At 55.6% G+C, this 13,942-nt stretch overlaps 1 long non-coding RNA gene across 1 annotated transcript; it reads right to left on the reverse strand.

Moving 5' to 3' along the window:
- Positions 1-9,176: 9,176 nt before the first annotated feature.
- On the reverse strand, positions 9,177-12,774 carry LOC144312440 (uncharacterized). The gene is made up of 2 exons (XR_013377917.1): positions 12,646-12,774; positions 9,177-9,453 (listed from the first exon to the last, which is right to left on the reverse strand). It is a non-coding gene; the product is annotated as an uncharacterized LOC144312440 (long non-coding RNA).
- Between the last annotated feature and the right edge of the window lie 1,168 nt (positions 12,775-13,942).

The raw sequence follows: 13,942 nt of genomic DNA on the forward strand, positions 1-13,942 counted from the left end.
GGCAGACTCTATTCTCTACCTGTCTCAGGTCAAGCTGGGACCAGGGGCTTGAGGTGAGGTCTGGGCCCCCAGTGCAGAGGGAAGAGAATCTGCACCCCTCTCGGGGTTCCCTCATCTAGCCTCTAGCCACCAGCTTAGCAAATGTACCTCAGTGCCCCAGCCTGGACCTCTTCCAGCCTCCCTCCTCTGACCCCTTCCTAGGGGCAGTGGTTCAAAACCAACAAACACAATGAAGAGCCTGCTGGCCTTGGCCCTGACCAGCCAGGCCCCGCTCACTCCTCTGTGATCTGACTGTCCAGAATCCCTGGCCGTCCTGGCTGCCGTCCTGCCTGCACAGCACCTGCCCTGTTGAGGACACTGGCCCTTTGTTGGAGGAGGCGACTTGTGGGGACTGCCCTGAGGAGGGGCTCAGCTTTGTGGGCCAGGCTGGCGCCAGGCGGGACCAGGATGCTCAGCAAACAAGGCCTTCTACACAGCAGCCTGCAGGGTGGGGGCAGGACTAGGCCTTGGGGTGCAACCACAGTGCCTGCCGGGCCTGGAGCTTTGGGGGGGCGGAGGGGTGGGAGGGTGGACAGGCCCTCGGGCCCTGGCCTCAGGACCTGCACCTTATACACAGTCACAGGACTTCTCCTCTCCCTCTCCCCACCTCTCTGCTCCAACTTGGCCCCTCACAGCAACCCTGCCAGGTCTTCCTCAGGGGACCACCTCCGTACCTACCAGCGGTGAAGGGACCACCTCTGGTCCCTCAACAGGCAGAGAGAGCTCGAGAGTGACCCTTCTGCTTCCCCAGAAGCTTAGGCGTGATAGAAACCCCCTGACATGACATCAGCCCCCTATTGTGGGCTTTATGGCCACGCTGAGAAGCAGGGCTGAGCTGGAAAGATCATTTCTACCCTTTCTTTACCCTCCAAAACGTCTGTTGGAGGGCTGCAAATATGCTCTGGCTCGGCGCTCCCCCTGCCACTGCCGTCACTTCCGGGACCCCGCTCAGCCTCTTGGCACCCCGGTTTCCTCATCTGGAAAAGGAAGCTAATGATCTCTGGAGCTAATCAGCTCCTCCTCGTGGAAAGGATGGCTGAAAGAACGCGAGGGACTTAATGCTAACTAGGGTTCACAGGTACAAAGATATTAGCGTGTGTTCCACTTGGAATGAATCATATGCTTGAGCGTAAGCTTCCCGAGAGCAGGGACCAGGTCAGCCCCGCTCTCCAGCGTAGGCCCAAGTGCAGCCCAGAGCCTGACGCAGGGTGGGTGCTCCACAGAGGTGCGCTACATGAATAGGTGGGTGGGGATAAATGGCCTGGGACAGTCGGGTAGAGGGAGGAATCCAGGATGACACGAGTTTGCAGCGGGTGGTCTTGGGTGGATGGCAGTGCTGTCGTCTTACCTCTGGGAGAAGAAGTTGGGGGGCAGAGACATCATGAGTCCCCACTGGGCCATGTCGTCTGAAGACTCTATCCACCCACAAGGTTCTGCGCCCAAGTAGGGCTCCCGGTGGCCCAGCGGGTGTTGTGGTTAAGTCCAGCTGCATCACAAACCACCCGAAGCCCGTGGCAGGAGACCGTAGCAGTCGTTCGTCACTATCCCCCGTGGTGGCTCTGAGGGCCGACTGGACTGGGCTGGGCCGTTCTCACGCGACGCTCGCAGCCCGTTCAGGGGCCTCCTCGCGTGCGCGTGTCTGGCAGGTGAGAAGCTCAGGAGGGGAGGTCAGCTGGACCGCCTTCAGGCGGCCTCTCTGTGGCCCGGGCTTCCTACAGCTGGGGGTCTGAGCAAGGATCAGGCAGAGGCCGTGCTGCCTCTCTGGCCTGGCCCAGGAAGACACACACTGACTTCCGCGGCCGTCTAGCAGTAGAAGTGAGTGTCCCGGGCCAGCCAAACGAAGAGGACGGCCTCCACCTCTTGATGTCGGGGGGGTGGGCAGTGAGACTGTGGACCTATTATAAAACCGCCACAGCAGGGACTCACTGGCCACTCGGCCCCCTCAGCCTCGAGGATGAGTCCTGGGTCTGGTGGGTGCATGTTAGAAGCTCGGTGAGGGGACAAGGGCGCTGGCCAAAGAGCTCTGCATCTGTGGTGTGCAGTTGAAGCTTAATAGCAGCTTCTCAGTGAAGAAGTGACTGCTCGAGGAAGAAAAGAAGCAGGGAGAGTGACCCAGGGCCTGGGCAGCCCCGTCCGACCTTGCACCCAGCTGTCACATTCGCACCATGGCTGCTCCCCCAGCCTCTGCATCCTAACACTGCGGAGCCATTCGGGCTACCAGGGTGGACAGCTGCCTCCCTCTTCCCAGAACTTGGCCCTGTCCCCAGCCCCTCAACCTGCCATCAGAAACCCTGCTACGGAAGACCATCACTAGCAGGGGGAGGCTCGATCACAAGACCCTATCACAGATCGGTCAGGACCTCCTGCCATAGAACTTCTCAGATGCCCGCTGATGGTTTAGACTCTCATCCAGACATGTTCAGCCTTGTGCCGAGGCCCCCCGCCCCCAGACAGCACCTTCTGAGCCCAGAGCAGTCCTGGTACTGGGTGGGAGGCAGACAGAGAAGAGACAGGGCAAAAGATAAATCCCTGGGAAGTCTACTCAAAAGGGCTGGGGAGAGGGGGTGCAGTGGTGGTGCCCAGGTGGCTCGGTCATCTAAGCGTCAGCCTTTGGCTCAGGTCATGATCCCAGGGTCCTGGGATGGAGCCCCGGGTCTGGGTCCCTGCTCAGCAGGAAGCCTGCTTCTCCCCCTCCCTCTGCCATTCCCCTCACTTGGACTTTCTGACACTCTATCTCTGTCAAATAAATAAATAAAATCTAAAAAAAAAAAATCTAAAAAAAAGAAAAAGATTTTTAAAAAAATCTAAAAATACCCCCCACCAGAGTGGTGGAGGAGAGGAGTGGTCTGGAGGACAGCAGGACACCTGAGGACAGCCTGGCACCAGAGAGAGCAACCTTTGATGAGGCTGTGCTGAAGGACACTGGTCAGTGGCTGCAGGGACGGCCTGAGGAGCAGCCACTGTGCAGAGCTAAGAGAAGCCACTGGGGAGACGAGTATGGGTGGGGTGAGGAGGGCAGTGAGCTGAGAGGTGAGCGGAGGCGAGCACGCCGAGGTGTTTGCTGCTAACCTCACCACCACCTTAGAGCCTGCCCACAAGCCTTGCAGCCTAGAAACCTTGAGCTTTCAAGGGCAGTGTCCCGGGACGCTTCTCTAGTTGACACAATCACAACCCAGAACATTCCAGGCTGTGTGGGCGTTTCTCCAGAACTGGCACCAACAAAGGTCAAATTCTCTCTGGGATCCTCTAGTCACAGCCCAGATCCTCAGGTCAGAGAGGCGTGCAAGGTCTCCACATCCACCCACTGTGCCCCTCATCATTTGATGGGGTCCTGGGTGCTGTGAGAGGTTCCAGATTAAAAGAAGTCCTCTGTTTGTACCAGCGGGTGTCCACAGGTGCCACGCACAAGAGGGGCAGAGAAGTGAGCTGGTGCCCATCTCTGAGCAAAGGGCCAAGTTAACATTCCTGGAAACAAGGGTAGTAATAGTAACTGCTGGTTGAGCGCTCAGTGTGCCAGGCACGGGGCCATGATAGCCGTGCGGTGGGCAGCGGGGGTCTGTGGGCAGGCTACCGTAGGCTACAGGAATAGAACTCAAGCCTATGAATCGGGGTCCCAGCTGGAGTCTGAATGGGATTCGGCACCTGTGTCTGGGAACTGGAAGTCTGGCCTACCAGAGGCCTTGCTGGAGGCTGAGGAGTCTCCTGGGTGACGTCTGGGGCCAGCCTGGTCCAGAAACACATCTCTGTCATCAGAGGGAGGGACAGTCCTGAACTCGTGCTTGTGTCTGTCAACAGACCTGGTCCCCGAGTCCTGCCTCCACCAGGCTCATGACGGCGTCTTACAGGGTTTGAGAAGCTGCTGGTTCAACAGGAGGGGAAAGAGCAATTTCTCAAAAAACCTTTGTGAGATATTGAGGCCCAAGCGGCCGGGTCGTGGGGCCCCGTTAAGGGTTGAATTGTGTCCTTCCCAAATTCACAGGTCGAGTCTTCACCTGCAGGATCTCAGAAAGTGACCTTTCTTGGAGATGTGATTGTTGCTGCTGCAGTTAAGATGAGGTCATTAGGGCGGACCGTAGTCCACTAGGACTGGTGTCCTTATAAAAATAGGAATTTGGGGCACACATAGGCATGGGGGGAGAAGACAGTGTGAAGACACAGGGTGAAGATGCCATCTGTAAGGTTAGGAGAGGGGCCTGGAACAAACTCCACCCTTGTAGCCCTCAGAAGGAACCAACCCTACTAACATCCCGATTCTTCTGGCCTCCAGAATAAGAGGAAGCTGTGGAAGCTGTGGAAGCCCTTCAGTGTATGGTAGGTACTTTGCTACGGCTCACTGATGGGGGCAGAGCAGGGACGACCCCCAGCAGGAACAGATGAATGTGGGGGTGCATGTGATGCTTCCCTGGGGTGGGGGCAGGAGAGCCGTGGGGAATCTGAATACCTGGTCAGCAGAATCAGAGATCTCATTAGTACTGAGACCCCCCCCTTCTTGGGCCACCCTGGTGAGGTCTGGGCGGACATCGTATCATAAGAGTGCAGCAAGGCCATGGCCTTCCGGGAGGGAGGAGCCCGACCTGTGTGCAGGAACCCTGGCTGGGTGTTAGTGGGGCGCCTCTAGGAAGGAGACACCAAGACAGAATCAGATGTGAAAGAAACGAATGAAGGAAAATGCCTATGAATGGAAACGGGGTGGCAGACGGGGAAGGACGGGAGAGCTGTCAGACTGGTGTTCAAGCCTGACCTTGAGGGAAGGACAGAGGGAAGGAAGGAAGCAGGGAGGAAGAGGGAGAGAGGCGGGGGTGGTCTGGTTGGATGGAATCCTCTTGCACAGCCCTTGGGGGCATCCTCTGCACAGAATCAGCCATCAGAGCAGTCCGCGTCCCCCAGACAGGGGCAGCCTTGGCACCCCTGCCACACTCCGTCAGTGGCTGTGAGCTTGGCTCGGGGTGGGAACGTGAGGATGGATTTCAGAGTGTGGCAGCCTGGGCTCGCCCTCCCCTTGCCCCCTGACCCCCGCCATGCCTCATGGGCACAGATGCGAGCCCTGCGTACTCGGCCACTGCGCTGGGTGGCCAGGAAGGAGGCTGGAGCTGCTGTAGAGAACCAGGAAGACACCCTGGGCTCGGGGGGCTAAATGGCGGGCCAGCACGCAAGGCCGATGGTGTAAGGTGACGCCCCAGACCCTCCATGGACAGTTCTACTCCTTTTTTTCAATACTGTGTCTTTTTAAAAGAATATATTATTATTATTTTTCTAGGAATCTCTATGCCCAATGTGAGGCTCAAACTCACAACCCCGGGATCAAGGGATCAACACGCTCTACCAATGGAGCCCACCAGCCAGGCGCCCCTTTTTGTGGACATTTCTCCCGTAGCTTCCAGCGAGCTTGAACATTCTTTCTTTTCCCTGTGGCTGCCGGCCACTTAGAGGTTGCACCTTGTGACCGGTCTCCCCGTGTCCTCTCTGTGCTTCCTACTGAGGAGTTACCATTTTTCTCATTGATTTTCACCAAAGAACTGTTGTATCATGGGTATTTCCCCTGGTTGTTTGGAAGCCTCTGAATCATGTAAGGGGTCTGAATTCTAACCCGTAAACCCAAGTGTGCAGGAAACACAACTAAATTTACTTTCTGTAACAGAACTTAATTTCTTTTTCAGGTTCCTGTTTGGGCCAAACGGTTGAAACTGAGTCATCTGGGGAAGGCCCCCCCACCCTGACCCTTTCTCCCAGCACGGCCTCCAAGGCCTTGGGGTTACAGGGTGCCAAGGTAGCGGCGCTGGGCATCTGTCGGCACCATCCTTGCCGATCCGCTGGTGTCTACTGTCCTTGTCTCCATCTGGCTCCTGTCCCTGCCCTGATCTCCCAGTCTTCAGGCTTACCGGGTCACTCTGTGCCCTCTTGCCACCCCCTCTCCCCCCGGAAATCAGCCTATGGCTCCCTAGGCTACACCACAGCGGGGGGAGAGCAGGGGACCCATTTGGCTTAGACACACCCATCCCTGACCTACTAGGGAAGTCCCTGACTCCTTTCCTGGGTTCAGCTCAGAAACACACCCCAGGATGCCCCCCACTTCCGGGTCCTTCAAGCTCACCTGCAGGTTCTTACGTCCCTGCACAGGTCCGCCTTACTTGCCTTCCCCCCTCCCCATAACCTCCTTCCTCCAACCCTGAGTCCCATGTGGGTTAGGACTGCGTGAACGTTGAGTCTGGGCAGGAAGACTGGCTGGGCGGTCATGCACCTTTTCCAGACTAACTGGCTGTGTCCTGAGGGTTTCTGGAAACCTCAAAGCCAAGCATTGAGTTCTTCATCGTTATTTCTGAAGGCGACCTGTCCCAAAGCATGGAGAGAAAGGGCAGTGAGAAACACCTGGGAAAGAGAGAACAGGTCACTCCGCCTCAGGTGCACCCATGATGTCTTCTGTTTAAAACTGTTAAATAAAATGGAGCAATAGACTTGTTAAAAGGCGCAGACGTTTAAAATACGCGTAGCCTCCTGATAGCTTCGTGTTTTCCTTTGTTGCCTTCAATTTACTTCTATGCTTCAAAAACCTTTGCACATTTTGAAACCAGTAACCACAGACCCGTATCCTCTTCTGGTTGTTACGAGTTCGTGCGTAGTTCACTCGTCAATAGGCCAATAAATGAATATGAGGTTGTGCCCTGCTCTTGCTACTCTCCCAAACTGCCTCCACCTAAGGGGACCAAATCACAGCCTCAGAACTGGATGGAGCCTCATGGGTCCCCTGGTCCCATCACCCACCCCGAGTAGGGATCCCCTCTACGGCATCTCTCCAGCCCTGGGGAACTGACTCCTTCAAAGCACCCTTACGCGGTACCACTGACCGATAGAAAGCTTTCTTGTCTAAATAAGCCCAGATCTGGCTCCTGCTTCAGGCCTGGAGAACCCCACGGTGTGGTTGCCCAGGACAGTCCTCATCACCCTGGAGATGGTGCCGTGCCCACCACCCCCTCCCTTTCCTAGTGAACAGCCTTGCTAGAGCTGCTCTACATACCCTTGCTTCCCAGCGCCCCTGGCTTCCCTTCCAGGCCGCGTCTTCTGCTGAATTTGCTGGGCTTGTCCTCGTGCCCCTGAGGCTTACACGGTGATCCCCTGACACGTCTGCACTAGCCCAGCACCCGGGCCTGTGATACTGAAAGCCTGGGAGTCGATCAATTATCCCAGCCTTGGCTCATCTTTTTTATATAAACTGACACCTCTCCCAGCCTGCCCCGCACCTGCTGACCTTTTGTACTAAAATTCAGTGACAGCAGAGGGTAGAGCAGCCGAGTTCTGGGATCAGGCTAGAGCCAGGCCAAATATAGCTCAGCCACTTATTTAACCCGAGGGAAGGCCCGTGTAACCACGAATAGCTTACATAACCTCTGTCAGCTTTGGGGACCTCATTTATAAAGAGCAGTTAACGCTGGTACCTGTTCTTGAGGGCCTCGGGAGGATTAAGAAGTAATGTAAAGTCCTACCACGCACAGGTTAGTAAGGATGCTGTAAACGAGAGCTGTGCTTATTGTCGTCAAGCACCTAAGACTGTAGCGCTTATTTTAATTGGAGGAAAAGGAAAACACTCCTCGTCCGTGATGGGCAATCTCGATTAGAAGGCAGGCAAAAAAAAAAAAGAAAGAAAGAAAGAAAGAAAGAAAGAAAGAAAGAAAGAAAGAAAGAAAGAAAGAAAGAAAGAAAGAAAGAAAGAAAGAAAGAAAGAAAGAAAGAAAGAAAGAAAGAAAAAGAAGGCAGGCAATGTCGATTCACAGGGGACTCGTTCTAATGGAGTAGCGAGCGGTGTTATTAGTAAGGAGGGATGGAGGATCAAGCCAATGGATTCAAGAAACTTACAGGTCAACAGGAGAAGCAGACCAAATAAGGAAAAGCAGACTGCAGAATGGCAGGCTTTCTGCCTCCTGCAACCACGGGGCAGAGAGCCCAAAGTTCAGACGGGGTCTGGCCAAGCAGCGTTTTAGTCTTGGCAAAGGCTCAAGTCCCACTCCTAGGGAGCCTGGCAGCGGGGCTTCTCCTTAGCATAATGATGCCACTCAGTAGATGGTAAACAAAGGTGGGAGTGAAGCACACCCAAAGGCCAACACCGGCTGTGCCTGAGAACCCATTGGGTCCTGCCCTCTAGCTCCTTTTCCCGTTGACTCTAGGCAGGAGCTATGTGATGAATAAGCTCGGTGCAGGTTGCTCCCTTGTACTAGTGGAAACTATCCCTGCAGGGTTGGAAGGCGATGGTAGTTTCTCTAGGGCAAGGAGGCCTGGCTGGGGCCAGGGACAGTGCAAGCTTTGGAGCCAGCCCGACGTAGGTTCAAATCCAGCTCGGTCATCTGGGATCCGTGTGGCCTGGGGCAAATCACAGGCTCTCCATTGGCCTTGGAGCTGGCATCCAACACACGGGGACCACAGCCTGTCCTTTGCAAAATTACCACAAGGACTAGATGGGACTGTGGCTCTAGGTCACTAGGCGCAGTGCCAGGCTAACTGGAAAAAAGGCCGCCTAGAGAGAACGACCCCTGGCCTAATCCATCTGAGAGTTGCTGCTTGGAGCCCACCAACTCTTGAAGGAAGACGCACAGCCCAGCAGAACTGGGAAACATTTCAGACTCCACATTGCTGTGGCTTCGGACAAAATCGCTTACCCTCTCTGGGTCCCCATTCCTTCGTTTGTAAGATAAGATAACTTTTACTGTGCAGGGTCCTCCTAAGGACTGGGGCAATGATTGGCAAGTGCTTAATGCAGAGCCCGGCATGGAGTCACATAGTGAGGCATCATCCCTTCCCAGAGGCCACGGAGATGCCCCGGCCCTGCTCAGGCCCACCGTCCTGAGGACTTCCTCCCAGCTCCTCTCTCACAGCCTGAATTATATGCACCCTCAGAGGAATGAGATAAAAATAGCCAGCCCACTGCACGTCTTCACCAAGACAGGGCAGCTCTGTCTCCCGGGGCCAGTTCTTTCCATCTGTGCCCCTGAGGTCTTTGCCAAGAGCAACTGATGACACAAGCCCACTGAGACAGGAGATTAATGAGTGCCTGTGTGTGGAGCAATGGGGTCAGAGCCGGCCTTTCTAGGACCCTGGCTGGAGGTGTATGAATTATCTGTTGCTGCCTAGAAAGCAACCGCAATACTGAGGAGGGGCTTAAAAGAACAAAAATTTATTTTCTCACTTTCTGGGGGGCAGATTCCAGGTGTGGTTTAGTTGCATGCTTCTGGCCCTACATCTCACAATGGGGTTGCAATAGGGCCATTGACTGGAAGGACCGTCACCCCAAGGCTCCACTGGATCTGTTGGATCTGCTTCCAAGCCCCTTCACATGGCTGTTGGCAGGCTGCACAAGATCCACATCCAGATCCCTCACGTAGTTGCTAGCCAGCCTTGGTGGCTCACCACGGGGCCGCCAGAGGCTGCCTGAGTGTCACAGCATGGTAGCCGGGGAAGAGAGAGAGAGAAAGCCCAAGTCAGAAACCACAGACGTTTTGTACCCTAGTCTTGGAAGTGACATATTCTGTTCCCTGGGAGGGAGTCATTAGGTCCAGCTCACATCCAAGGTGATGCCTCCACAGGGGCGGGCATGGGGAAAAAGGTGGAAAGAAGAAAAAAAAATCGTAACATTTTTTTGAGAGTGGAAAGAACCCAAGCCCAGTGAGCCCAGCTCAAATGCTGCCTGTTCTGTGTAGCCCTGGGCTGCCTGCCACCCTGCAACTTAAGAGTCCCAGCCTCTAGAATCTTCCATCCACTGAGCTAACAGACCAGCCCAGCCAGCCTCACGGGCTGTTCCGTGGATCAAAAGATCCAGTGGCTATGGATACACTTAAGGAAGCCCCTAAACACGGAATGCCAGTCTTGGGCAGATGGTAGTAAAAAAACAAAACAAAAACAAAAACAAACAAAAAACAAAAAACAACACTCCTTGGGGCACCTGGGTGGCTCAGTCAGTTAAGCAGCTGACCCTTGATTTCGGTTCAGGTCCTGATCTCAGGGTCCTGGGAGGGAGCCCCGCACCAGGCTCGGCCCTCAGTGCAGAGCCTGCTCCAGATTCTCTTTTCCTCTCCCTCTGTCCCTCTCCCATGAACGCTGGCTCTCCCTCCCTCTCTCTCTAATACATAAATAAATAAAATCTTTTTTTTTTTTTTTATTTATTTATGATAGTCACAGAGAGAGAAAGAGAGAGAGGCAGAGACACAGGCAGAGGGAGAAGCAGGCTCCATGCACCGGGAGCCCGATGTGGGATTCGATCCCGGGTCTCCAGGATTGCACCCTGGGCCAAAGGCAGGCGCCAAACCGCTGCACCACCCAGGGATCCCAGTAAATAAAATCTTAAAAAAAAAAAAAAAAACACTCATAAACCGGCCATGGGCACACCTTAGGGCGCATATCCGCAGGGCACAGTATCATTCCCTCAAGATCACCCGTTCCACTCTGGCTGTGAGTCCTCGGCTGGCTGGGCTAGGTGGGGTGCATGCACCCATCCACCAAGGCCCCCGTGTGTCCAAAGCCCTTCACCAAGTCCTGCCCCTTAACACGGACCCTTCTGTGACAGTAGCAGCTGTTTACAGATGAGGACACTGAGGTCCCAAGAAGCCAGAGACGACCTCCCTGAGCTCATCCGTACATGTGCTTTGGTCCGAGGGTTTCCTCCCGGGTCAGGCCGCGCGGACCCCTCTCATAAAGCAGCCCCGCCCCAGCCCCTGCCCAGCACAGCACCTTACTTCAGGCGTGCGCGACATGTACCACCGTCCAAGAGCATCTTCCTTCTCCTTTGCTTTTTTTTTTTTTAAATTGTTGTACCCTCTCTTTTCCCTGTGAAAACACGCGTTTACTTTTCTGTCCAATGACCCCCGTGTCTCTAAGCCCTAGAGGAGTGGCAGGTGCACAGCAGGGTGCAGAGCAAAGCTGTGGAGTGAATGCGTGAAGTGGGGGGCTGGGTTTCCAGCAGACTTCTGCTGTCTCAAAACCCACACTTGGAGGCCCCGGGGCTGGCGGACAGCCGCCCCTTCCCCGGAGCCTGCCTCCGCGAGGCTGCCCACCCTCTCCCTTTGGGGGCAGCTTCTCAGGAAGGCCTCCTCAGCCCCCAGGGCCACCCAGCTCACGCGGCCTGCAGATGTATTCAGCAAGTGAGCTCCCACCCTCCTTGCCCCGTGACCCTCAGGGGAGCTGGGGCTGGGTCGGCTCCCAGGGGCCCACAGCACCTACACACGCCACCCCGCGAGCCCGGCTCTGGAAAGGGGAGTCTCCCCAGCCCTTCCTCTTGGGCCTCCCTCTGGTCACTGTCTACCCCCCCACAACCACCAGCACCCTGGCCTGGAGGGAAACCTCCTTGCCCGCCCCCCTCCACTTCCCATCATGCTCTGCCACGGCGTGCTGGGGAACTGAGCGGCCCAGTGGTTCCCGGAAGCCCAGAGAGGCTGCTGGCTTCCAGCTGCTCCCTGGAGGCTGGGAATGCCCGGGGGAGGACCCAGAGTGCAGCCCTCCCTGTGGCCTGCTGGCAGGGTCCGACTCGCTTCCTGAGCTCTCAGCCAAGGCCTCCTCTCCCGGGCTCCCCGTCAGCCCCCATGACTGGTACCATCCTGGACCCCAGGCCCCCCAGTGGAACCAAGAGACATGAAAGCCCAGGCCTCCTTCTACCTACAGCACACTGTGCAGTGACTGATACTGGCAATGATGGCTCATGGAGACCGCCCCCCTTACCCACATCAGGGCCAATTCCCTCCCAGCCCCTCCTGGAAGGGTCTCCAGGGGCACCGTAATTGCATCCCTCACGACAGCCACCATATGCACCCCTGCCACGCACCCTGGCTGCCTGGGAGAGGCCTACTCAGTGGCACCCAAAACAGCCTGTCCCAGACTCCATCCTGTATCCCCAGGGCAAAGCTCAGGCCCGACACGTAACAGGTTCTCTGAAAACATGTCTGCTGAGCGAGGCGAGTCTTGCAGAAAGGGTCCTGGCAATGGTGAAGAGAGGGCTTCGTCCCCAGTCCTGGTACTTCCAGGCTGTGTGACCACGGGCAAGTCCCTGTCCCTCTCTGGGCTTCAGTTCTCTCATCCAGATAGCGGAGATCAGAACTTGCAAATTACTGGCCCAGAGGTACCATCTGCGTTGTGGATATGGTGTTTGTGGCTCGTTCAGTGTTTAATTTTATTTTAAAATTCCCAATGTTTAAAAATTGGGAGATTCCCATAAAACCTGAGGTTTTCAGCTTTTATTGAAAAAGGAGAAGATCTTGGCTCTACTGGGTCCCTAGTCTCACACACACAGTTGGCTGGCCGGGGCAGCAGCGGCCCCTTTACCTGGGCTGTGGACACAGCGCAGTGCCCCCTCACTCCCTAGACCTCGCCCAGTATGCTTCACTTGTGTGTGTCACTGCCCAGCCCCCGCAGGCATCCGAATTTGTCACCCCTGAATGTCAGCATCACCTATCTGTTCTTTGGCTCTATGACACCTAAAGGAATCCTACGGGATCCCCAGGTGACAAAAACCATTAACACCCTGGATGAGAAGCCACTTCAGCTGAGTGGAGAGAAACTGCTGTTTCTGAGGATGACACAGAGTCTATAAATAGCCTCGGAGCCAGGTGAGTACGGACACCTGCCCAGTCTCACCTGGGCCGGGAGTCCTGGAGGGCGGGGCATGCTTCCATTCATGGCTCAGCCCAGGGAATGTCCCTCTTCCTGATGCCGCTGAGGACAGTACAGGTAGGGATGACTTCACAGTTCAGCCTGTGGAGAAGGTGGAACTTTTCTCTGGCTTGGGCAGGAAGCAGTGATGACATTTGATTTTCCAAACAGGGTAGGAGTAACATGAGTGAATGAGGCCAGTTCCCAGTCTGGGGTCCTGGGGATGGGGCCACTGCACCATCAGTGGCTCCTCTGGGCTACCCAACAACGTTAGATCTCAGCCCTGCCTCCAGGACCCCCCTGTGATTGCCCCCTACTCACACCCCAGCCTTTCAGCTTATGGTCAATATTGCATCACAGCCCTTCCTTGAAGGTAGCCCAGGCTGGCTCTGGCTCACTCCCCCTCTGGAAGCTCCTCTCCATCTTTGAGTCTCTGCCCCTCAAATGTGGTTGTCTCCAGGCTGATCCCCCAGGCGGAAGGCACCTGCTCTGTCCCTTGAGTTCCACAGTCTTCTCTGGCTAACTCCTCAGCTTCTCTCCTACTGCTTGTCCCTCTTACTCCTGCCACCCCATTTACCAGCCCCATGATGGCAGCAAGAAGGGTCTAGTCTATGCAAGGACTCAGACAGAGTCCTCCCCGTTCCAACACTCCAGCCCTGGGCAAGTCACCCTCCCATCTCTTAGGGCTTTCCTTCCCCATCTATGAAATGGAACTGCCTCCCATGCTATGGTGGGAAGCAGACAAAAAAAGGGCTGGGCAGGGGCTCTGAGAATGAAAAGGATTGAGTGAACGATGGCACTCAACCATCCTGGGTTAGGGCTGCTCATGCTTCCCTGGGGTGGGGGATAAGTGGATGCCCTCCAGGAGCAGGCTTGGGGGACAACGGGGTAGCACTAATCCACCAGCATAGCTACGGACTGTGTGAGCTGAGGACCTGGAATGGACACTGGGGTGAGTCCTCTCTTCGTCTTTCAAATCTATAGTATGTAGTGATACAGTAGGGATCTGGGAGATTGCTGAGGGCCTGGATGGGGCACGGAACAAGCCGGCTTCCCACTCAGGCCTGTCCTACTTTAGGGCACGATAGTCATGAGAAAGGAGGAGCCACTCCCCAGGACCGAGTGAGGCTTCATCCTGGGCTGGAACCTGGGAAGCCTCCTGTCTCCAGGATGCAGCTGGAGCATCACTGAGTGACCAGGGTCCTCTTGGATCAGGATTAGGGAAAGGGACTGTAAACTTCTAGAAAAGGGCCAAGCCAAAACTCTCATGAGCCTAGAACCT

The sequence above is a fragment of the Canis aureus genome, chromosome 4 (assembly GCF_053574225.1).
Source record: "Canis aureus isolate CA01 chromosome 4, VMU_Caureus_v.1.0, whole genome shotgun sequence".
Classification (NCBI taxonomy): domain Eukaryota; kingdom Metazoa; phylum Chordata; class Mammalia; order Carnivora; family Canidae; genus Canis; species Canis aureus.